Below are 23,061 nucleotides of genomic sequence, written 5' to 3'. Positions count from 1 at the left end.
GACTAGCCCAAAGTCAACTAGTGAGCTTCGTGGCCGAGTGGGGACTAGAACCCTGGTCCAACACTCTAATCACTACACCACACTGTCTCTCTCTCACACCAAACTGGCACTCTGCATCCATTTATCTGGATGTGAGCCCCATTGAACTCAATGAGACTTACTGCTGAGTAGACATGTGTAGATCTCACATCATATTCTTCTTGAGTGCTGAGTTTATGTATGTATGCATTATTACATTTATATCCTGCTTTTTTCCCCTCTTGTGACAGCTCACAACAACCCTGTGAGGTAGGTTAGGCTGAGAGTCAGTGACTGGCCTAAAGTCACCCAGTGAGCTTCATGACGGGGCGGGGACTCGAACCCAGGCCTCCAGCTCTCTAACCACTGTACCACACGGACTCTCAACTTTCCCACTCCTTATAGAATCTAGCTAGCCCAAAGAATCTATAGGGACTGGGAAAGCTGAGAGCCCGTGTGGTACAGTGGTTAGAGAGCCGGAGAGCCGGGTGCTAGTCCCCACTCGGTCATGAAGCTCACTGGATGTCTAGGGCCGTCAAAGGCACGCCGAATTCGTCCCGCGCAGAGCGCTCCACGCTCCCCCTTTCTTCCCAGGTCCTATGCAGCCCCCCCGCCCGGGGCTCTACTCGCGAAGCCCAACTGCGAGCGTGGCTATAGCCCCGATCTCCTCCTCTTCCTCCCTGGCGCGGAAGGAGTTAAGTTTGGGAGCCCAAGACAGCAGCGAAAACATCACGGCGCATTCCTGGGTAGCCCTCAGCTGCCAGCATCTGATTAAAACCATCTCTCTCGCCGTGAGTGGCTAACTAAACAGAAGGCTAGAGCACGGCTGAATATTTAAGCGGGCTGAGCGTGGCAGTTCGCTTGCCGGCTACAGTGGCAGGATCATGCACGAAGCGGCTCCGGTCTAGTCTTGTAAGTAATGGCTTGGGCCGGGGGGAGGAGGGTTTGGTGTTCAGGGCTGTTTCTAGGCGGGCAGCTCCGGTTTCTGAAGCCTCCGAGGGTCCTAGGGGCGGTGTCGGTCACGAAGCTGTTATTCCGATACGTGCGAGTGACATGTTTCGTTCTTTACGACGTGCTGTCTCGCTAGGAAGGACATTGATGAAGCCCGAGAATGAAACCGACTAGCTGCTTTGCAAGGTTAACTACCATCTTGATCGCTTAAACTCTCCTATGCCTTGGCGCTAAGGAGTTTGAGGAGACCTGACTTCGAGCAGGGATTTAGTACGCCTTAAAACCCAGCTTTAACCAACCCCCCACCCCTTGTAACTGTTTTCTGATCGGTTCAACAGGCAATAGCGTTTGCAAAGCTAGTTTCCCATTTGAACCTGCCTAACCGGTGAAAACGACTATTTCTCTCTCTCTCCCTCCCTCCCCCCTTCCCCCCCTCCCACTCCCCCAATGTCTGCCTTGGACCAAAAAAGAAGTATTGGTTTTCACCCTCTAATGTAGAGTCACCCTCTTGAAGGGATTATGTGGGCTATAAAATGTCTATGCAGCTTCTCTTTCTTTTTTTTTATGGAATTTTTTTTTTTAATTATCCCTCAATGCCAAAACAGTGAGAGCTTTTAAAGGAATTCAGCGGATCTTGCCAGCCTTGGGTAGTGCGGGAGGACTAACAGAATGAATGGAGCAAAAGAAAAAAAAATGGTAGAGCTAGCTGTAAATATGGTGTTTGTGTAATGTAAATGTAGGAAACTTGGCTTGAGGATAATGTCCTAGCAAAAGCTAGATGGAAAGTACCACCCTAAGAGACATGTGCAGTTTGGGGAAGTGGGGGGGGGGAGGCTTGAGAAGTCAAAAGAAAATAAACTGGTATTGAAAGGGCCTGGGGTAACATAGGCAAATATATACAAATGATAAAAGAACTTGGTCTGACTTTATTAAACAAAATAAGCTCACAATTAAGTTACAGAAGGCCATGATTGAGAATACCTTAATATTAGTTGTAGACATGCTACAGTATTATAAGTTAGTCTCTGGGAGGCTTGCTATGGAATGGTTAGGTCTGAACTGGGCCCTGATAACTATCGTGTTTCTGGCTAGTGTCCTGAACATAATAGCTTTGCCTGGAGCAGAACTTTCTCCCAGGCGTAAAATCATTTCTGTAACCTCTTCCTTGCTCGAGTGAAAACAAACAGCAGCACCCTGAAGCAAGGAGGCAACATTAAATTGTTCTTTCAGTAACACTGGCTGAATGGGGCTTAGTGTGTGGCTGAATGGCTAGCCGAGAAGACTGGGATCATCTTAGCAGTATGTTGCTTGCTCACAGGGTGGCTTGGAAGGTGTAATTAACTTTTAAACGCCACTGGAACAGTCCTGGCCTGGAATGGTGTTCCCTTTCTTCTCTTCCTCCATCTTCCCCTGAGGAAGGAAAAATATTTCCTACAGGATAAAGTGTCACATGTAATGCTCATGCATTTGGAAGTGAATGACTGTAGAGCAATATGCACAACACTCTGGTAAGTTACACAAAATAAATATCTTCTCATTTTTACTCCGGTGTAGGATCTTAAGATTCTGCTGTCCCCCATGTTCGTCTCCCAATCTCAATTAAGGCCCTGTGCCTACTTAAGAGTGAAACCAAACAAAGGCATAGCTGGTAGATGCACATTTAAAGTAATGTCTATTTTGGCCCTAATACTAACAGTCATGGTGGTTTCAGGGAGGGTATTTAATTATTGTCAATTAAGGTTGGGGGGTCTTAAAGCTCTCTGGGAAATGCAGGATTTTTGTAATTGATGAGCAGTTGTCTTATGAGGAACATAGATCTGCCCTTTTCTTGGCTGGTTTTGCTCCTGCACCTTTTAGAGCAGCTAGGTAAATAATTTTTTGCCCTGTACCAGGAAAAACTTACCTGTTAACTGGGAGCAGGCAGGGGCTCACCTGACTTGTTAGGTTCCTGCCAGAGGTACTGTACAAGTGAGTAAACCATGAGGATCCTAGAACCCTGTCTATGTTGTTGAGGGCCACGGGGAAGCCACTAATATGTCTTAGAAGGTTGTTCAATGGGCATGTAGACATCTTGGCATTCATCTTGTGGCCAAAATGGACATTAAGTTAGTGTCTAGCAGCTATGTCTTTATTTTTACTCTAGAGTATGTGCAGGGGCACCAATCCAGGCCTTAAAACCCCTCCACACCCCTATCCCAGGGTCCCAATCTGGACTAGACCTACTCTAGATTAAAAATGGAGGCAGGGGGAGACATTGCTGCTAGACACACATTTAAAATGTCTCTTTGGGCCCTCAAAGGCTTGGTTGAAGCTGGGAATGGGGGAGTGAAGCCAAGTAACTGTTGCCCTAAAATAGAAATAAGTGCTTCTGCAGCCATGTGAAAAGGAACAAATGGAAGAGGAGGGGTAGGTGACCTCTCCCTCCCAGGTGAAATAAGAGTTACAGGTGCAGGAAGCTAATCACCAAGTAACTAAGCCGTGATTTGTTATTGAAATAAAATGGGTTCTGACAGGAGATAGGTTTCATGTTGTACTTCTACTGTACCCTTAACTGGCTGAACAGATCCTGCTATACTTTTGTTGGGTTGAATGAATGGTGAATGTGATGCAATAAAGTTGGTGATTGCAGCATCGGGAGAAGTGTTTGGGCACAGCTTATTTTTCTGGTACTACAGGTAGAATTCTGGCCTGGGACCCATATACAAGGAGACCTATAAATTGCCTGGCAAGCACAGAAGCGGAGAATGCTGACAGATCTCTTAAAGCACATGTAATGCTTCTGTATTAATAGGGCCACAGAGTTTGGCAGCGAGCCTATGATCTAGGAGTCCAACTCAACTAAAACATTAAATTTGGTGGCATAGCCTTATTGCAGTTGTGAGAACTTAACAATGCTTTTGTAGTTAAACCAAGCCATTTTAATTACTGGCCCTTTACAGAAGATCTTCAGGAAAACATAACATGTTTTCAGACATGTAAATGCCAAGTCATCCCTTTGGTCACAGCAAGGGGCTGTAACAGCAAATAGGTCCACTAAGATAACAAGCTTATCCTGTTCTATGCAACTGTGATGCATCCCACAGGTGAATTCATCAGAAGCCCTGTCTCAGTAAGGTTACTCTAACTCAGGGGTGGGCAGAAGGTAGATCTCCAGATGTTTGGGAGTTCTACTCCCAGAAGCCTCTGCCAGCATGATCAATGGTCGGGAATCCTGTGTGTTGAAGTCCGAAGCATCTGGAAATCTATTTTCTACCCACCTCTCCTCTAACTCAGCCGTTCCCAACCTGGCGCCTTCCAGATGTGTTGGATTTCAACTCCTAGCTGGGAGTTGAAGTCCAACACATCTGGAAGGTACCAGGTTGGGGAAGGCTGCTTTAACTCCTAGATGTGTTCATGGTTGGGAGCATATATGTATTAACAGGTGCCTCTCAAAGGAAAGGGATTTGGACCTAGTGGTATACTTGCCACTTAATTGTTAGCAATTAACAATGGCCATTTGATGTGTAGAACTAATTGGCTGGCAAGGGAAGTGGGGGAAATGGCCCTTATTTAATTCTCTTAAATGAAGTGGTCCTTATTTAATGCTCATGCATGACCCTTGGTTAAGTTTGTTCATCCCTGGAGGGACATATTCAGTCCAGCAGTAATGCTGATAAAGCTATTCCAAAGGGTTGAGGAGGACTTTGTCTGGCAGAAATCTCCTTTATTAAAGTAAGGGAACTTCTGAAAGGCAGCACTTCCCTCATACCCTTCTGAAAATTTGCCTCAACTGGAAAGAACAATTTTGAGTGGATGGCAGCTAGGATGAAGGCTGAAGATGAGTGTCGGACGTGTATTGGGCAAAGATTACTTTCCAGAGTAATGAACAGTCCCCCACTCATTTCCACACACTTCCCAATTGGGGACCAAAACTTTTTCCCCTTGATTCCCATCCATCTTTGGGGCAGCTGCAGGTACAACCATCACATGACCTGCACAGCCTAATTTGACTGTGTGCAGATACTTTCTCTTCTCCCCCTGCCCCCACACACTTCAGCTTGGGACTCTGAACATGCTGACACTACGACTTCACCACTGAGTCAGATTTTTTCCCTCCCCTATCCCTCCCCTGCAAAAGTAACATGTCTGCTGAAGACAGATGCAGACCTCAAAAGCTTCCATAATTTTTGTGATCTTTTGGTTGACCTAATAAAGGAATTACAGTAATATAGATTTTTGGAATGTTTTGTATGTTGACACAGCTACCTTTGGTTTGGGGGTTGTTTTTTGCTAATGCACCTGAAATGTCCAAGAATTGACCTGTTTTTAAGCACACCATGTAGTAGGGCCAGTTAAAGACAATGTGTTGGCACTGAACATTTTTCTGTTGTCTCCGTAGTTCAGATTGTAATTGAGTAATAAGATAGGAGGGGCTAGTGAAACATAGGCCTTCTCCAGGGAGGCTGCTGAGTATCCGGCTAATTGGGATGTATATGCATGTGTAGCTGCATGCGCCAGGATATGCCAGCTGATAATCTCGGATGTTCCGAGTTCACAGAAGAGGAAGTAGTCATGGAAGGAGGATCGTATTAGTACCAAGTAGATCCGCTTTCTTGTAATTTGTCTCTATGTCCAGCCAGTGCAGTTACTATTTTTTATTTATATAGAGATTTCTCTCCAAACTGCCAGGGTCTATGCACTACTCAGGTGGCTTCTCTCAATTTAAAATCACAATGCCATCAAATAAAACAAAGGCCACAGATAAAAATGCACCCTTCACATAAAATGGCAGACGCTTAGCAGGCAAAATCCTGCTGGAATAAAAGAAGTTACAGCATAGTTACTACATGTGTGTTGCTGTGCTCTTGCTTGGTTACCATGGGAATGATCGACATAAGATTATGAATTCTTTATAGTGAACATAGTTTATCTCACAGCAAGATGCCTTAAATCTGGGACGCACATGTTGGCATTGAGGAGGCCATGCATTATTTGACTCAAGGCCAAAGCCAAGAACTCTCTGGCATCAATACAGTAGGCCTTGTAACAAATGCACACTTAGACCATTGCTGTGCATTCCTTCTAGACTAACAAAGGTAACCGCTGCTCTTAAATGTCAGGTGATGACCTTCTAAATATCACTTCCCACCCCACTCCAGCCTAGAAACATCCAGGGTATGTTCCCTGGGCCTTGCTGCATAATCTTTCCCCATTCGTTTGACATAACTGGACTTTTGAAACCACTAGGGACTTGTGCACTGGAATCACTGGATTGAATGGCCCAATTTACTCTGGGATGCCATAATAAGCCTTGACAGTGGTGTCCATGTGTCCTATTCAACAAAGGGCAGTCCTCTATTTGAGAGGCTATCCAAGAACAGTTCTCTACGTAAATGTGTCCTCCATTTGGAGGGCTGTCCAACTTTAAAAAGAACCCTACGAAGGGAGAGCAGGGACCTTGAAGTCCATCAGCAGTTAGCACCTGGGCAGCAGACAGAGCAGGCACACAGCTCACCTGGTCACAGTCTTCCCTACTATGGTAAGATGTATTGTATTTCTATTCAAAAGTACAGCAATTCTTTCTAAATTGGCATCTCTCTCTAAATTAGCACATGCCCATTTTATCCAAATCTGTCTCCTCTCGGCAGTGTGTAAGGGGCCACTCTAGCCTTGACTGTCTTGGTTGGGGTCTTCCAAATTGCACATTCCAGCTAGTGTTCTTTACTATATCCTATTCATGGAAATGCCAGTCTGTGGCTAATACTCCAATGTGAATATTCGCATAAGGAACAACATAGATAAAACTAAGACGGGGCTCTCCCAGTTAAGGCAAAATAAATGCCTTGACAGGGAATGAGAAATGTGCTGAGGGCATACTCTGGAGCCCTAATCCTTGAGAAATGTACACTTTATCTACACTAATGGGTCTTCGGTAGGCCCAGTGGAGGCTGGTGTCTCCAATGTCAATGGGGAAGTGAATCAGCTCTGGGCTTCAGTCAGAACCAACTGAAACTCTAAAGGAGCTATCAAAGGTGTAAATACTGAATCAACCTGAGAACTTGAATTCAGGCTAGGAGTTGATTGAATGATTTTGTTCTGCATCTGCTTCAACCTTAGAATGACTCTCTACTCACTGCATTGTCCTGTGGTAAAACCAGTTGTAACTGAAGGCTTACTTAGGCTTACATAACTAGAGTTACTGCATTGTGTTCGCCTTCATTCTGCTCTAAACATGTTTTGGTGGGAAATAGCAAGCTAGGGTTTGCTTACATTTGGGGTGGGGTGTGAAAGCAGAGATGTGGCTGTAAATGTGGGTTCTTGATCATATTTAACTTGGTAGACTGTTGGATCGATACAATGGTGGTGCTGGCTATGGCTACTAGAGCTTAACAAGTTAACACTGTAAAATGTTTGCTAGGAAGCTTGGGCCTTGTAACAACCCCTAGAGCAACCTTCCCCACCTGGTGCCTTCCAGATGTGTTGGACTGCATCTCACATAATTCCCAGCCAGAATGGCCAAGTAGGAAAGTAAGAAAGCAGGAAATGGGTGGTGACATGAATACAGCGTTGCTGGCAATGCCTTCTTGCTTTTGTAGTCCATTCGGTCTCCTTGTGTCAGGGTGGCTTTACAACAGCAATCCGACCTACAGCCAAAACTGCCACAAAGGTTTAGCTTCTTGTGAAACAAAATTCCTCTAACACAAATTGACTCTCTTCTACTGGGATTCATTATGAGTAAAGACATTTTAGGCAGCTTGGCTTCCAGGAATGTCTGTCCCTCAATGTTCTTGTCTGTGATGTTCAGATTGGTGTCCAGCAATCAGCTATGATGAGCAACCATAGCTTTCAGTTGGCCGGGGCAGACTTCTAATCACCCTGCTATAAGCTGGAGCTGTTCAGTTGACTGGAATTCTACTGGCTTTGGGCCCTCTGGCCCGCAAGCGGCCAGCCTCCTAAAAGAAGGCTGTTGCAATTGAGTGTAAAATCCAATGCAGGCACAGCTTATATGTGCCGATCGCACCTCCCTCCCTCCTTCCAGGGCAGTTCAGTTAAGCAAACGTTGGCTAACTAAACAATGGGCTGGATCCAGATTTGTGCTGGAAGGAGGGGGCAGGGAAGTCCACAGAAGCCCCTCCAGCCCCCTGAAAAAAAATACGGAGAATCAAGAGAACCTGCTGAATGGGGTGAGGTGTAGTGGGGGACGGGAAGGGGGATTGCCCAAAATTGGGGCCTTCCATGAACAGAGCCCTTCCTCTTGTGGAAGTTTCCTTCTTTTAGCAGAAGGCAGATCCTGGACCCAACCCAGGGTCTGTTGTAATATGGCGCAACCTAGACCAAGTGGCCATCAAGCTTTTGGTTTGCTCCTGTTATACAGTTCAGCCTTTAACTGATCCTCTTCTAGCTCACAAGAGGTAGATTGTTTCCTGCCTATACCATTGTTGATCATGCATGTTAATCATGTTTCCCTGCCAACGTTCCAGATGAAAATGTGGACATTATCATAGAGCTGGAAGGGGCTAGAAACATTATAGCATAGCTGGAAGTGACCTTAGAGGTTATCTAGTCAGGGATGCACCTAGGGATCCCTGACCGATGGGCTGACCAGCCTTTGCTTAAATACCTCCAGGGATGATGTTTCATTTGTTACTGAGTAAATAATATTTTATTTTAAAAGGTAGAAATGAAAGTGTCTAACGTTTATTCTCATGTAACAATCATCTCAATTCATCGAAATGTACCTCATGTTAAGTTTGATTCATCTGACATAACTAGTAATAACACATTCTCTTGCACCAAAGAGCACAACCCGTGCTCTGCTGCTGATAGCATTCTACTGGTAGTGTTTCTTTGTTTACTCGGTTCTATATTTCTTTTCTTAGCAATTGCCTGTTCCGCTTCAGGAATCTGTGTAGAACATACCAAAATGAACCCGATTTCATGATGAATGTAGTTGTAATTACAAAGAAGGTCGCACCTCGGGCAACACTGCTGAATTTGGTTAGGAAGCTTTTGGGGGAACTAATGGATGGGAAACAGCTTACTGAGTTCTGTCTGTAAATGTACACATACATACCTACACATGTAGTACTCAAGATGTATCTACACTACAGAACAATATTTCAACCATCTCTAACACTTTACCCAACGGCAAAGTAGGAAAATAATATATTTTTAATGGACAGAGAACAGACATCTGGAGTATATAGTATATCTACACTAACTTTAACAGAACTTTCCTCTGCCCAGGTGAACTACATGAACTGTAGTTCCATGGCAAAGGAGAGACTAGAGATCTCTCCTACTAATGTCTGGTAATATAATTTAGTGAGGTGCAGAGAATTCTTTGGATGTTATGGAAGGCATCTTAGTATAAACCTAAATTGTGCAGTTGTAATGATACAGAGAGGCTGGCTTCATTTAGTGCATAATGATAAACACAACCTAATTTGGAAGTTCCTTCTCAAAAACCTTTTTTAGAAAAGTCTTGGCTCAAACATCAACCGCTGGAAAGTTTCTGCCTGTCTTGGAAAAAGAAGTTCAAGGCACCTGGGAGGTAGAAAAGGACAGCATTCTAGAAATTAAATGGAAAATCTTGTGGGAGTACATAGCAGCCAATTACTCTTGTAAATATACTGAGAACCACCACCACCACCACCCCAAAAAAGTATTGATCTATCTTGGATGCTGGCCCAACATGAAACTACCTTAATAGTCTTCTGATCCTCCTAAAGTTCGGTGGCCCAAACTTATGGCCCTCCAAATGTTTTGGCCTACAACTCCCATCATTCCTCACCATTGGCTATGCTAGCTAGAGCTGATGGAACTTGTAGCCCTCTAGATATTTCACCCTACAAGTTGCCACCACTATCTTAAAGCAAGGCCATTTCTGGGTAGAACCAGGAAGCCAGGAGGCATATAGGTGCTTTAGAAGAAGAATACATGTCCCCTGTATCAAAAGGGGGAACCCTGTGTTCCTAGATGCCCCTCAGGACTTGCTAGGTGTGAGCTGAACATTGACATCTGAAGTCCTGGAATTGAAGGCCTATTCCCTAGGACAGCAGCTTTATTTATTTATTATTAAATTTATTAATCGCCCATCTGGCTGATCACCCAGCCACTCTGGGCGATGTACAACACACCATAAAACAATTTAAAACAATAAAATTCTACCATAAAAAAATTTTTTTAAATACCCTAACCCACCCCAAATGCCTGCCTGAACAACCATGTTTTTAATGCACGACGGAAGCTCATTAAAGAAGGGGCATGACGGAGTTCCCTAGGGAGGGAGTTCCACAGAGTGGGGGCCACCACAGAAAAGGCCCTCTCCCTCGTCCCCACCAGTCTACAGCTGAGGGAGTAAACGTGTCAGGGGTGTACCACTGCTGGCTGGGCAATCATACCGAAGAGCATCCAGTCATGCAATTCCTCAGCCAGATGCAGAACACTCCAGGCCCAGGTTCTCATGTCACCTATGTGAACACTAAAATAAAAATTATTCACATTAAAATAAAAATTATTCACATTCTGCTCTTCAGAATGAATCTTTTCTAAAGAAGCTTTCAAAAATCACATAATAAAAATAGCAGTTAAAACAGCTGGCGAACTGGTAGAGCACAGTAGTGAAGAATGAAATAGGAGTCCAGGAGAGTTTGGTCTGAGTCTCTCATCTTGGCTTGAACTCACTAGGTAATCTCAGACACGTCTCTTCCCACCACCCCCTGCACTCGGTTCCCCCATCTGCAACATGTGGATAATGCTGACTTAGCAGGGTTGTTGTGAGACTAGGAAGCACTCTAGAAATACTAAATATTGAATCAAATACCAAAAACCTCTGCTAAGAAGGGATGCCAGGCTACCCTAGGCAACTGCCATTATTGGTACATGGATGAAGCTGAAGATACACACATGACGTGCATCATCGCACTTTTCGGGCAATGTGTACTTACCAATGGAACCTTCCCATTCCTGGAAAATGTTATGCAAATCCCTTTTTGCCTTTGTTTGCAGTTCGTAAGTGGCTGCCTTACGATCAATCACTTCAAAGGAAGTGTACTCATTGACTCCTAAATATGCTGTGCTAGCACATGTTTCAGGAAATCAACCCTGAGTGCTCATTGGAAGGACAGATACTGAAGCTGAAGCTCAAATATTTTGGCCACCTAATGCAAAGAGAAAACTCTCTGGAAAAGACCCTGATGCTGGGAAAGACTGAAGGCAAAAGGAGAAGGGGACGGCAGAGGATGAGATGGCTAGATAGCATCACCGATGCAATGAATATGGACTTGAGCACGCTCCGGGAGAGAGCGGAGGACAAGAAGGCCTGGCGTGCTATGGTCCACGGGGTCACGAAGAGTTGGACATGACTGAACAACAACAACAACAACAAAGCACATGTGTCATATCCCTTGAGCTGGAATTCTCTTGTTCGTTAGCTTCATAATTTCCCCCTTTCCCCCCTGAAGTACATATTGCCTCATAAATGACCCTTCTTTTGAGTTGCCTTAGTCCTGTGTACGCCACCACACTCGGTAGTATGAGCACAATAGATATGCTGGCCTTGCAAATTCTTGACATAATTGCTAGTACTGTATTACCAGTTCTTGTCCAATGGAATGCAACCAAGTATAATACTTCATTCATGTGCATGGCTGAGCAAAGGAGAGGAAACGGTCCCATCTCCTACTAAGATAAATGAACTTCTTCCTTCCAGATTGCTATTAGCGAAGGATGTATGGAATTTGTTAAATCCATTCCATCTGTGTTTCATTCGTCATCAGGCGTCTTTCATTCCATTGTCCATTTACTGATGGGATTGGGGGGTTTAGGGATGTACGAGGGTTTTGTCCCACTTGATGTGCATTAGTACTAGTGCGTGTAAATCCCCTCCCCCCAGAAAAACCTGTCTGCAAGTTTGCAGAATCAGCATGACTCGGAAAAAACTAGTCCACTGCAGAATCCACAGGTCATATTCATAGAAATCTGAACTCATTTGAATCCATTGTGGGTTTCCCGAACATCCCTACTGTAAGCCAGGTAAAGGTTTCTCTCTTCCACAGTACAGGGGGTGGAGATGCATGTTACTAGTGAAAGAAGGCTCCATGTAGTGGGCTACAATTGGTGCCAGCTCCAGGTTTTTGAGGGTCCTTGGCAGGACACCCTCCATGGGCCCCCTCCCTCAGCAAGTCTACCATGCCATTGCCACTAGTTGCTGTTGGTCCTCATTCTCTTTCGCACCGTTGCTGTCATCTGCTTGCTTGACAGGCAGCGATCCAGTAAGCAATGGCATCTACTGCTCCGCCTCCTCTTCAGCATCTCTGTTTGGGCCAGAGTGAGAGGCAGATGAACAAGCAGGCTGCAATGGTAAAGAGGAAGAACAACTCCAGGGGGCTCCTGTTGGGGTGTGGGCCCTTGGCAGGTGCCTGACCATACTTACCTTTGACACCAGCCCTGGTTACAGCCATCCCCTTGCAGCGTGATTAAGGGAATGCACAAATTGCTGCAGGAGCTGGGGGAGAGGGGATGGCCCTGGAAGTTTCTCAAATGTGTACCCAAGAAAGCCAGGTGCTGTGGACCCCTCCATGGGACTCCTACAGTTGGAATAAGTGCCCAGTTTCTGCAGACTAGCTTGGACCATTCGCAAAACTGCATGGTGTTTAGGTTGTACCTTATCTAGAGTGGTCATGTGTCCTACCCTACAGAGGACAGTCCTATTTTAAGGGTTGTCAGTCCAAGTCAGGTGAAAGATAACAAACTAAAAGAAGGGAGAGCAGCAGGGGTCTTGAAGTTGCCCATCAGCACTAAGCACCAGGACAGCAGATTGAGCAGGCATATCGACTGTGTGGTCAGAGTTCCCCACTATGGTGAGGTATATTGTTGTTCATTTAAATGGTACTAATTTCAAAACTTGCAGTTGCATGTGCAATTAGCTTTTATTTTTTGTTTTGTTTTAATTGTTTTATGTTTCCTATACCATTCAATAGCCAAAGCTCTCTGGTTCACAGTGATGCAAATGTGCAACTTCTTGGGGGTTTTGTTAATATATTTCCTTATTTTGGGCAATGTATAAGTGGCCACCCTAAGTGTCTTGCAATTTCTGTTTGCAATGACTATGATTGGTCCTAATGTATGGGGGATGAAGGCAAAGATGTATTGGTACCCAAACACAGGTGTGTAAACTACAGCTGCCATAATCTAATATCCCCCTCCAAACCGATGCCAAGGTTTTGTGCCACAAACCCTGAGTCATGGCCTCAAACATTTGACACAGGTTTGGAAGGGATATCAAATTTTAGGGGTTCATATTTATCATTGCTCCAAGATTGCTCTCTGACTAGGTGATGGCACCTTCTGCGTGCAGGGAAGAATTGCTGAGTGAGTGTGCAAAATTATCTCCTCCCTCAGCCATCTGTACTACTTTTAAAGCATTAATCATATTTAAAAAAACAATTCAGGATTACAAATTATGGAAATCCCATGTAATCTTTACATTCCAAGAGACAGAAGAATACATTTAATCTCCTACCATGAAGTGCTGTATGAATCATTTGCAAGGCCCAAGAGAAAGGGGGGGCCCTCAGTGCTCCTGGAAGCATGTTGATGGTTGCGAGCCTGGGCTTCCTGCTGGACTGTGTCTAGATCTCAAGGAAGGAAGATGACCTGCAGAATAAGGAGTTTACTACCTGGCTGGCTACATATTAATAGAACTCATGGCAGTAAATACCAAGCGCCAAGACTAAAGCAGTGGGCAGACTTGCATAGATCATCCATGAGGCTGTTGCTCAGTTAAAGTAATTGTAACTGGCTGATGAAATCTACACTTGTGTGTGAGTAATACAATAGTTATCTTCTTAGATGGGGCATGTGCAGTGCTGGCTCCAGGCTTTTTAGGCCCCTTGGGCAAGACACCCTCAATGGGCCCCTGCCCTCAGTGCATCTGTCTTCTCACTACCATTGCTGCTAGTTGCTATTTCTCCTCGTCCTCTTTCTCACCATTACTACCATTTGCTTTCCAGGCAGGGAGAAAGCCAGGGAGCAAGTAGGCAGGGGCATCCACTGCTCCTCCTTCCCACCAACTCCATTGGCTGGGCCAGGGTGAGAGGCAGGTGAACAAGCAGGCTGCAATGGTGAAGAGGAGGAGCAACTTCGGGGGGCTCTTGTCAGTGGGCCCCTGCTGGAGTGTGGGCCTCAGCCGTTGCCCAACCATACCTACCCTTGCTATGTGAAGGGATGTCGGAGAAATCCACAACGGAACCAAATGAGTTCAGAGTTTCATGAATCCAACCCACGGATTCCACAACGGACCGGCTTTCCTTCTGTTGGGTGGACTCTGCGGACTTGCGGACCAGTTTTTTAACTTTCCCAAAATTTGCACAAATGTTGACATAGAAAAATACACATTTAAAAAAAAATGGCCAAAGATGCTAATTTCCCCCCATAGGCTAAAGCATGAAAATGCACAGTTGGGGGCAATTTTCGCCAGGGTGCAATTGTGCAAATGCAAATTTGTGCAAATTCGGAAACAAAAATCCAATTCTGTCAAAGGGCAGACGACTGAACAAAAGGCAGTTGACAATCCACGAAACGCAGCATCCTGACTCTGCTGCACCTCTTCCTTCAGAGAGTGGCCATGTGTCCTATTTTACAGAGGACAGTTCTGTTTAAAGGCATCCTCTATCTGAAGGGCTTTTCAGTCCAAGTCTGGTTTAAAGAACCCTAAGAAGGGAGAGCAGCAGGGGCCTTGAACTTGCCCATCCAGAGTTCACACCTGGACAGCAGACTGAGCAGGCACACAGGCCACCTGCTCGCAATCCTTCCCTACTATGGTGAGATGTATTTTTATTTAAAATATAGCAATTCTTTCTACATTTGCATCTCTCCAAATTGGCATAAAATAGGCTTGTGCCAGTCTGTACCTTCTTTTGTCCTCTTTTTGGTGGGGGTGATGCGCTTCCTCTTTTTTGGCCAGGTGTAAGTGGTCACCCTACTCCTTCCTGTTGCCACCTGTTAACCTGCCCATACAAGTGGAGATGAGAGTGAGGAGGTGGGGCAGCCTCGTGCCTTAATGCCCTCCCCCTGTGCAGTGGTGCAAACTGGGCCCAGAGGGAGAGGGCAGGTGAATGGGCAGCAGTGAAGAGCAGGTAGATCCATGAATGCCCTCTTGCCCAAGCTGACTCCCCTTCCCAAAAAAGAAATACATGGAGCTGTCACTGTTGCAGCAGGTGCTACCTTAAAAGGCGTTCCTACCCAAGAGTCAAACAGGGAATTATGTTATTGGGAAGAGTTTATTTCAACCCCTTATCCTGCCTTTCAGTTTCACTTCCTTAAGGCAGGGGTGGGAGAACATAGATTTCCAGATCAATTCCAAGAAACCGCTGCCAGTATGGCCAGTGGTCAGGAATGTGGGGAGCTGAAGTCCAAAACGTCTGGAGATGTACTTTCTTCTTACCCCTGACTTAAGATGGGAAGTTGTTTGTTTTTTTTTATCCGACCGATTCATTGGCTTAAGCCTTCACCCTCATTCTGCAGCATCATTCTGGTTTTGCTAGCCATCAAAAGAGGGATGAAGAGATGCAGAGCACGAAAGGTCTGCTTATAAGACTTCGACAGGTATTATCCATGTATTTGCAGCTAGAGGAGCTAGAAAAACTCCTATGCTAGAAAAACTCCCATGAAAATGTGAGCTACATTCTGTGTTTGATCCAGCATTCTACAGAACCATGGCATACACACAGCTCTGAATAGATATTATCATTTGCTATTATTCAGTCACATGCAACTTGTACTCCCCCGCCCCCCGCCCCCGCCGTTGATGCTTGCACAATGCTTGGTGAGGCCTTGAAAGGAACTGCCAATGCAAGACTGTTTCTCAGTGTTGAGCAGGACCTGTGTAGAGATTTATGTGCATAAGCGTCATGGTAGGTCAAGGCTCACAGAGTGACATCAATATGCTATTGTACTATGCACAGCCAGGGTGCCTTGTATGCACAAATGGGCAGCTGCTTAGGCCTTGTTTTCAACAAGGTGGTATGTAACTTCTGCTCTTATTATATGACACTCTTATTTTAGTGTCAGCCCAAAGTCAGCCCTTACAGTATTTGCAGTGGAAGGTCTAAAATGTCTGGTGCTGTGGAGATGGGATTAGGTGCAATGTAGTTAGGTGGGCCATGTGTCCTCTTTTTACAGGGGTCAGTCTACTTGAAGGGCTGCCAGAGGATCGTCCTCTATTTTGTAGGTGTCCTCTATTTGAAGGGCTGTCCAGTCCAAGTCCAGTTTAAAGATAACCATCAGAAGGAAGAGCTGGACCTTGAAGTTTCCCATCAACAGCACCTGCACAGCAGACGGAGCAAGGCACATAGGTTACCTGGTCACGGTCCTCCACACTATGGTGGGATGTACAGTATTTCTATTTAAGTTATAATACAGGGTGTTTCAAAAAGATGGACCCAATTTGAAATCACTATATCTTTGTAACCACGAACCGCCCATGAATGAAACTCTTACCACTTGCAAGGGTGGGGCATAGAGTTTCAAATGATTACCGCTAGATGCCTCTCTCAGCGCACAAACAGCCCCTCACCTCAGTCATTCGCAAGATGGCAACCCCGCAACACAAGGCGCTTCGCGTTCTGCAGTTCAGCAAGACTGAATCCGCAATCGTGGTGCAGCGTGCGTTTCATCGGCGTTTTGGCATTGATATTGATCTGCCAATGCCAAAGAGCATTTGTCATTGGTACTGACAATTTGAGGAAACAGGCTGTTTATGTAAGGGAAAGAGCACAGGGCGACCACGCACCTCAGAGGGTTTGATGCTTTGAGAGGTATTTGGGACGAATTCAACTATCGTCTCGATATTGTCTGTACAGCAGGTGGAGGGCACATAGAGCATTTATAAAATGGTTAGTAAAACTTGATAACTCATTAAACCTTTTGTAACTTTTGGTGTAATTGTATCATGTTGCCATCATGAAATATACTGCTTTGAAATTGGGTCCATCATTTTGAAACACCCCGTATAATTCTAAATTTGCATCTCTCTATAAATTAGCATATGCACATGTTATACAGATTGGTGACCTGTTATACTTTTCTTTTTCTTTTTTTCCCTTTTTTTTGGTGATTCATTCATTCCTCTTTTTTTGGTACCTCATAAGTGCCCCACACTACATGTCTCTAGCAATCCTTGTTGGTCTGCATGGTTTTAAGGGCTGTCCATGGGGCAGGGTAGCAAATGTAACCTTCTGTGTGCCAGCATCTCAATTTGCTGTGAAGCTTTTAACCCTGCCAACTGAATATTAGGATTGGGGTGGGATAGCTGAAGATGCTTTCCTCTATTCTCCAGAGAGTTCTATAGATCAGGGATGGGGAATATGTGGTTCTCTAGATGTTGACTGTGCTGCCTAGCCAACATCTGGGCTGATGGAAGCTGCAGTCTGCGGTTTTTTCTGGGTCTCCTCCCTCCCGGCGCAAACCTTCACATCTCTAGGATGTTTTCACCACTGCTGAAATTCCAGATCTTGGCTCTGAAGCTGCTTTCTAAGATTAAAAAAAAAAAAACCTCACTGCTATTCCAGTGTTCTGCATGTCTTCCAGGAAGAAGGCCCCCAAGAGTTATGTCATGGGTGGAAGGTAGAAATGAGCATGACTGGCCAAAGGAAGCTTCCCAGTCAGGAGCTGAGCCAGGTATCTCCCAGCAATAGAACCATCCCCAGAATTGGTGATGTTGGCTCTGTTGCTGGGTGGTTAACAAAACAGAATATCTATCTATCGCATTTATATCCTGCCTTTTTTCCTCTTGCAAGGAACCCAAGGCGGCTTACATTATCCTCCTCCTCTCCATTTTATCCTCACAACAACAACCCTGTGAGGTAGGTTGGGCTGAGAGTGTATGACTGGCCCAAAGTCACCCAGTGAGCTTTCATGACCGAGTGGGGACTAGAACCCGGATCTCCCAGCTCCCAATCCAACACTCTTCCCACTACCCCACGCTGGCTCTATGAGTGGGTGTCTTTTTCAAGCAACTTTCTCTAAAACTGCTATTGGAAGAGACGGGCTGTTCTTTCTTCTTGTCTCCCCCCCAAATACGTACGTACGTACACGTGTGTGTGTGTGTGTGTGTGTGTGTATACACACACACACACACACCATGAAAGGGGAACAGGGTGGCTCCTACATTTTATTTATTTATTAGATTTATTAGCCACCCATCTGGCTGGCTTCCCAGAAGGTTGTGTTGCCTTTTGTAAGAGTTCCCATAGCTATGGATCATGCTAGAGTTTGGATAATAGTAGAAACTAATGTGCCCCTTCATGGATCACTGCCTTGTTGTGGCGAAGGGGCTTGCGTAACTCAGTGAAGCCATAAGCTATGCCGTGCAGGGCCACCCAAGACGGACAGGTCATGGCAGAGAGTTCTGACAAAATGTGGTCCAATGGAGAAGGAAATGGCAACCCACTCCAGTATTCTTGCCAAGAAAACCCCATGGAATGTATCACAAGGCTAAAAGATATGACGCCGGAAGATGAGCCCCTCAGGTCGGAAGGTGTCCAATATGCTACTGGGGAAGAGCAGAGGGTATTTCCAAGTAGCGCCAGAAAGAGTGAAGCGGCTGGGCCAAAGCCGAAAGGACACTCAGCTGTGGATGTGTCTGGCGGTGAAAAGAAAATCCGATGCTGTAAAGAACAATACTGTTTAGGAACCTGGAATGTCAGAACAATGAATCAAGGTAAGCTGGAGGTGGTCAAACATGAGATGGCAAGATTGAACATCGACATCTTGGGAATCAGCGAACTAAAATGGACAGGTATGGGCGAATTTAATTCAGGTGACCATCATATCTACTATTGTGGGCAAGAATCCCTTAGAAGAAATGGAGTAGCACTCATAGTCAACAAAAGGGTGGGAAAAGCAGTACTGGGGTACAATCTTAAAAATGATAGAATGATCTCAGTACAAATCCAAGGCAAACCATTCAACATCACAGTAATTCAAGTCTATGCCCCAACCACTGAGGCCGAAGAAGCTGAGGTTGATCGGTTCTATGAAGACCTACAACACCTTCTAGAACTAACACCAAAAAAAGATGTCCTCTTCATCACAGGAGATTGGAATGCTAAAGTAGGAAGTCAAGAAATCACCAGGATAACAGGCAGGCATGGCCTTGGTGTACAAAATGAAGCAGGACAAAAGCTAATAGTTTTGCCAAGAGAACATGCTGATCATAGCAAACACTCTTTTCCAACAGCACAAGAGGCGACTCTACACATGGACGTCACCAGATGGTCAATATCGAAATCAGTTTGATTATGTCCTTTGCAGCCAAAGATGGAGAAGCTCCATACAGTCAGTAAAAACAAGACCTGGAGCTGACTGTGGCTCAGATCATGAGCTGCTTCTTGCAAAATTTCGGCTTAAATTGAAGAACGTCAGGAAAACCACTAAACCGTTCAGGTATGACCTAAATCATATCCCTGATGAATATACAGTGGAGGTGAGGAATAGATTTCAGGGATTAGACCTGATAGACAGAGTGCCTGAGGAACTATGGATGGAGGTCCGTAACATTGTTCAGGAGGCAGCAACGAAATCCGTCCCAAAGAAAAAGAAATGCAAGAAAGCCAAGTGGCTGTCTGATGAGGCTTTACAAGTAGCTCACGATAGAAGGGAAGCGAAAAGCAAGGGAGAAAGGGGAAGATATACCCAACTGAATGCAGAGTTCCAGAGAATAGCAAGGAGAGACAAGAAGGCCTTCTTAAATGAACAATGCAAAGAAATCGAGGAAAACAACAGAATGGGAAAGACTAGAGATCTCTTCAAGAAAATCGGAGATCTCAAGGGAACGTTTTGTGCAAAGACGGGCATGATAAAGGACAAAGAAGGCAGGGACCTAACAGAAGCAGATGAGATTAAGAAGAGGTGGCAAGAATATACAGAAGACCTATACAGGAAAGATCTGAATGTCCCTGATAGCCATGATAGTGCGGTCACTGAACTTGAGCCGGACATCCTCGAGAGTGAAGTCAAGTGGGCCTTAGGAAGCATTAGTAACAACAAAGCTAGCGGAGATGACAGTATTCCAGCTGAGCTATTTAAAATCCTAAAAGATGATGCTGTTAAAGTGCGGCATTCAATATGCCAACAAATCTGGAACACTCAACAGTGGCCGCAAGACTGGAAAAGGTCAGTTTACATTCCAATTCCAAAGAAGGGCAACGCCAAAGAGTGTTCAAACTACCGCACAATTGCGCTCATTTCACATGCCAGCAAGGTGATGCTCAAAATCCTACAAGCTAGGCTTCAGCAGTATGCGAACCGAGAACTACCGGAAGTACAAGCTGGGTTTCTAAGAGGCAGAGGAACTAGAGATCAAATCGCCAACATTCGCTGGATCATGGAGAAAGCAAGAGAATTCCAGAAAAACGTCTATTTCTGCTTCATTGACTACGCTAAAGCCTTTGATTGTGTGGATCACAACAAACTGTGGCAAATTCTGAAAGTGATGGGAGTACCAGACCACCTTACCTGTCTCCTGAGAAACCTGTACGAGGGTCAAGAAGCAACAGTAAGAACCAGAGATGGAACAACCGATTGGTTCAAAATTGGGAAAGGAGTACGACAAGGCTGCATATTGTCACCCTGCTTATTTAACTTATATGCATCATGAGAAACGCCAGGTTAGATGAATCACAGGTCGGAATTAAGATTGCCGGGAGAATTATCAACAACCTCCGATATGCAGACGATACCACCCTAATGGCAGAAAGCGAAGAGGATCTCAAGAGCCTCTTGTTGAGGGTGAAAGAGGAGAGTGCCAAAGCTGGTTTGAAACTCAACATTAAAAAAACTAAGATCATGGCATCTGGCCCTATCACTTCCTGGCATATAGAAGGGGAAGAAATGGAAGCAGTGACAGATTTTACTTTCTTGGGCTCCAAGATCACCGCAGACGGTGACTGTAGCCATGAAATTAAAAGACGCTTGCTCCTTGGGAGGAAAGCTATGGCAAACCTAGACAGCATAGTAAGAAGCAGAGACATCACCTTGCCGACAAAGGTCCGTCTAATCAAAGCTATGGTTTTCCCAGTAGTAATGTATGGCTGTGAGAGCTGGCCTATAAGGAAGGCTGAGCGCCGTAGAATTGATGCTTTCGAACTGTGGTGCTGGAGAAGACTCTTACGAGTCCCCTGGACTGCAAGGAGGTCAAAACAGTCCATCCTAAAGGAAATCAACCCTGAGTGCTCATTGGAAGGACAGATACTGAAGCTGAAGCTCCAATATTTTGGCCACCTAATGCAAAGAGAAAACTCCCTGGAAAAGACCCTGATGCTGGGAAAGACTGAAGGCAAAAGGAGAAGGGGACGGCAGAGGATGAGATGGCTAGATAGCATCACCGATGCAATGAATATGAACTTGAGCACGCTCCGGGAGAGAGCGCAGGACAGGAAGGCCTGGCATGCTATGGTCCATGGGGTCACGAAGAGTCGAACACGACTGAACAACAACAACAACAAGAAACTAATGTGAGCCTTGGTAAAGCTTCTAAAGGGAAAAACCAAGTCTTGGGAGTCATAGCTTGTTCAGAGTGGTGGGTAGTGAGGGAGAATTAGATGAGTTTAGCCGCCTCTTCATAAATAAAAATTATAGCTCAGAGGTAGAGCCCGTGTGTTGAGTTCAGCCCCTGGTATCTCTACATAAGGCTAGGGAAGACTCCGGAGAGCTTAGAGATGTCGGAAGCTGCCTTAACACTGAGTCAGACCCTTGGCCTGTCCAGCCTGGTATTGTTGACACTGTCTGGAAGCATCTTGTCAGGGTTTCAGGCAGGAGTTTTTCCAGCCCTACATGGAGATGCCAGGGATTGAACCTGGGACCTTCTGCCTGCAAAGCAGGGGCTCTGCCACTGAGCTACGTCCCCTTCCAACCACTGTCCATACTGAGCTAGACAGACCAATGTCTGATTCTGTGTTTAGCAGCTTCCTATGTGCCTATTTTATTTAAACGTGTTTGAAGGATGGGGCATAAATGTTCATAATAAAAGAGTCTAGTGTTGCCCCATTCTAGATCCAGGTTTTCCCAGACATCAGCTACAATACAGAAAATAAAAGCAATTCTGGGCGAAATCAGCCAAGGGGAGCGAACTTCTTTGTTTCCCCACCACCACTTCTCCAGTGGAAGTTGCTCCCTCCTGAAGCTGCTCTTCCCCAAGAATTGAGCACTGAGGTTTAATGCAGCTTCACACACACACACCCCTGGTCCCCTCCAGATGTTTTGGGCTACAGCTCCCAGTATTCCTGACAATTGGCCATGCTGGTTGGGGCTAATGGGAGTTGAAGTCCAAAACATCTGGAGGGCACTAGGTTGTGGTAAGTCTGCTCTGACATGTAGCAGGACCTGAGATGGTTTTGGAAAGGATTAGATACGAGCCCATGATGAACATATCTGATGGCTTTGGCCAAAATGGCTAAATAAGAACCTCCAAATACAGAGGCAATATACTCTTGAATTTACAGCTGCTGGGAAATAATGGGTGGGGGCTGTTTCCTTCATGCTGTTTCCTGCAAGTTCCTCATAGCCATCTGGCTAGCCACCACTGCAAAGCAAATTCTAGGCATGATGGGTATTCTGAACCACCAAGGCTCTTGTGTCCTTGCAGGATGCTGTCTTATACCATTGATTCATCTAGCTCAGAACTGTCCATACCAAACGTGGACCAGAGCAAGAGGCAGGTGAACAAGCAGGTTGCAATGGCAAATAGGAAGAGCAAGTCCAGGGCAAGTGCCCAACCATGCTTACAATTGAAGCCAGCCCTGAGTATACAGCGGCATGAAAATCCATATGCATGTTGGGTGCCTGTTGATCATCTCTGTCACAGGCAGAAGAAGCTTTTTTGTACACAGCAAGCTGGTTGGCTCATCGTCTGATGGCTTTGGGTTTCTGGAAACATCGTGAGATACCAAAAAGCAGGTTGACGGATTTGCCAAGTTAAGGCTGGAAAAATATACTTGAGGCACTCAGCCACTTGGTCAACAGTGGTATATTTTATGGATCAACTTGCAAATGGAGCTGCCAAGGCAAATGCGTCTTGGGTTGTGTGTGTTTTTACCAAGTTTTTACTCT

At 45.3% G+C, this 23,061-nt stretch overlaps 1 protein-coding gene across 2 annotated transcripts in view; it reads left to right on the top strand.

Moving 5' to 3' along the window:
• Positions 1-881: 881 nt before the first annotated feature.
• The window catches only part of DAB2 (DAB adaptor protein 2), a 56,029-nt gene continuing 33,849 nt past the window's right edge, over positions 882-23,061 (top strand). For both annotated transcript variants that reach the window (XM_084833129.1, XM_084833128.1), the window contains exon 1: positions 882-930. The gene's annotated coding sequence lies outside the window, so the exon portion shown is untranslated. The remainder of the gene's footprint in view (positions 931-23,061) is intronic.

This window comes from Heloderma suspectum, chromosome 2 (assembly GCF_057233095.1).
Source record: "Heloderma suspectum isolate Gila_16-S chromosome 2, 16-S_ref, whole genome shotgun sequence".
NCBI classification, from domain to species: domain Eukaryota; kingdom Metazoa; phylum Chordata; class Lepidosauria; order Squamata; family Helodermatidae; genus Heloderma; species Heloderma suspectum.
This window is presented reverse-complemented; position numbering and strand designations above follow the sequence as displayed.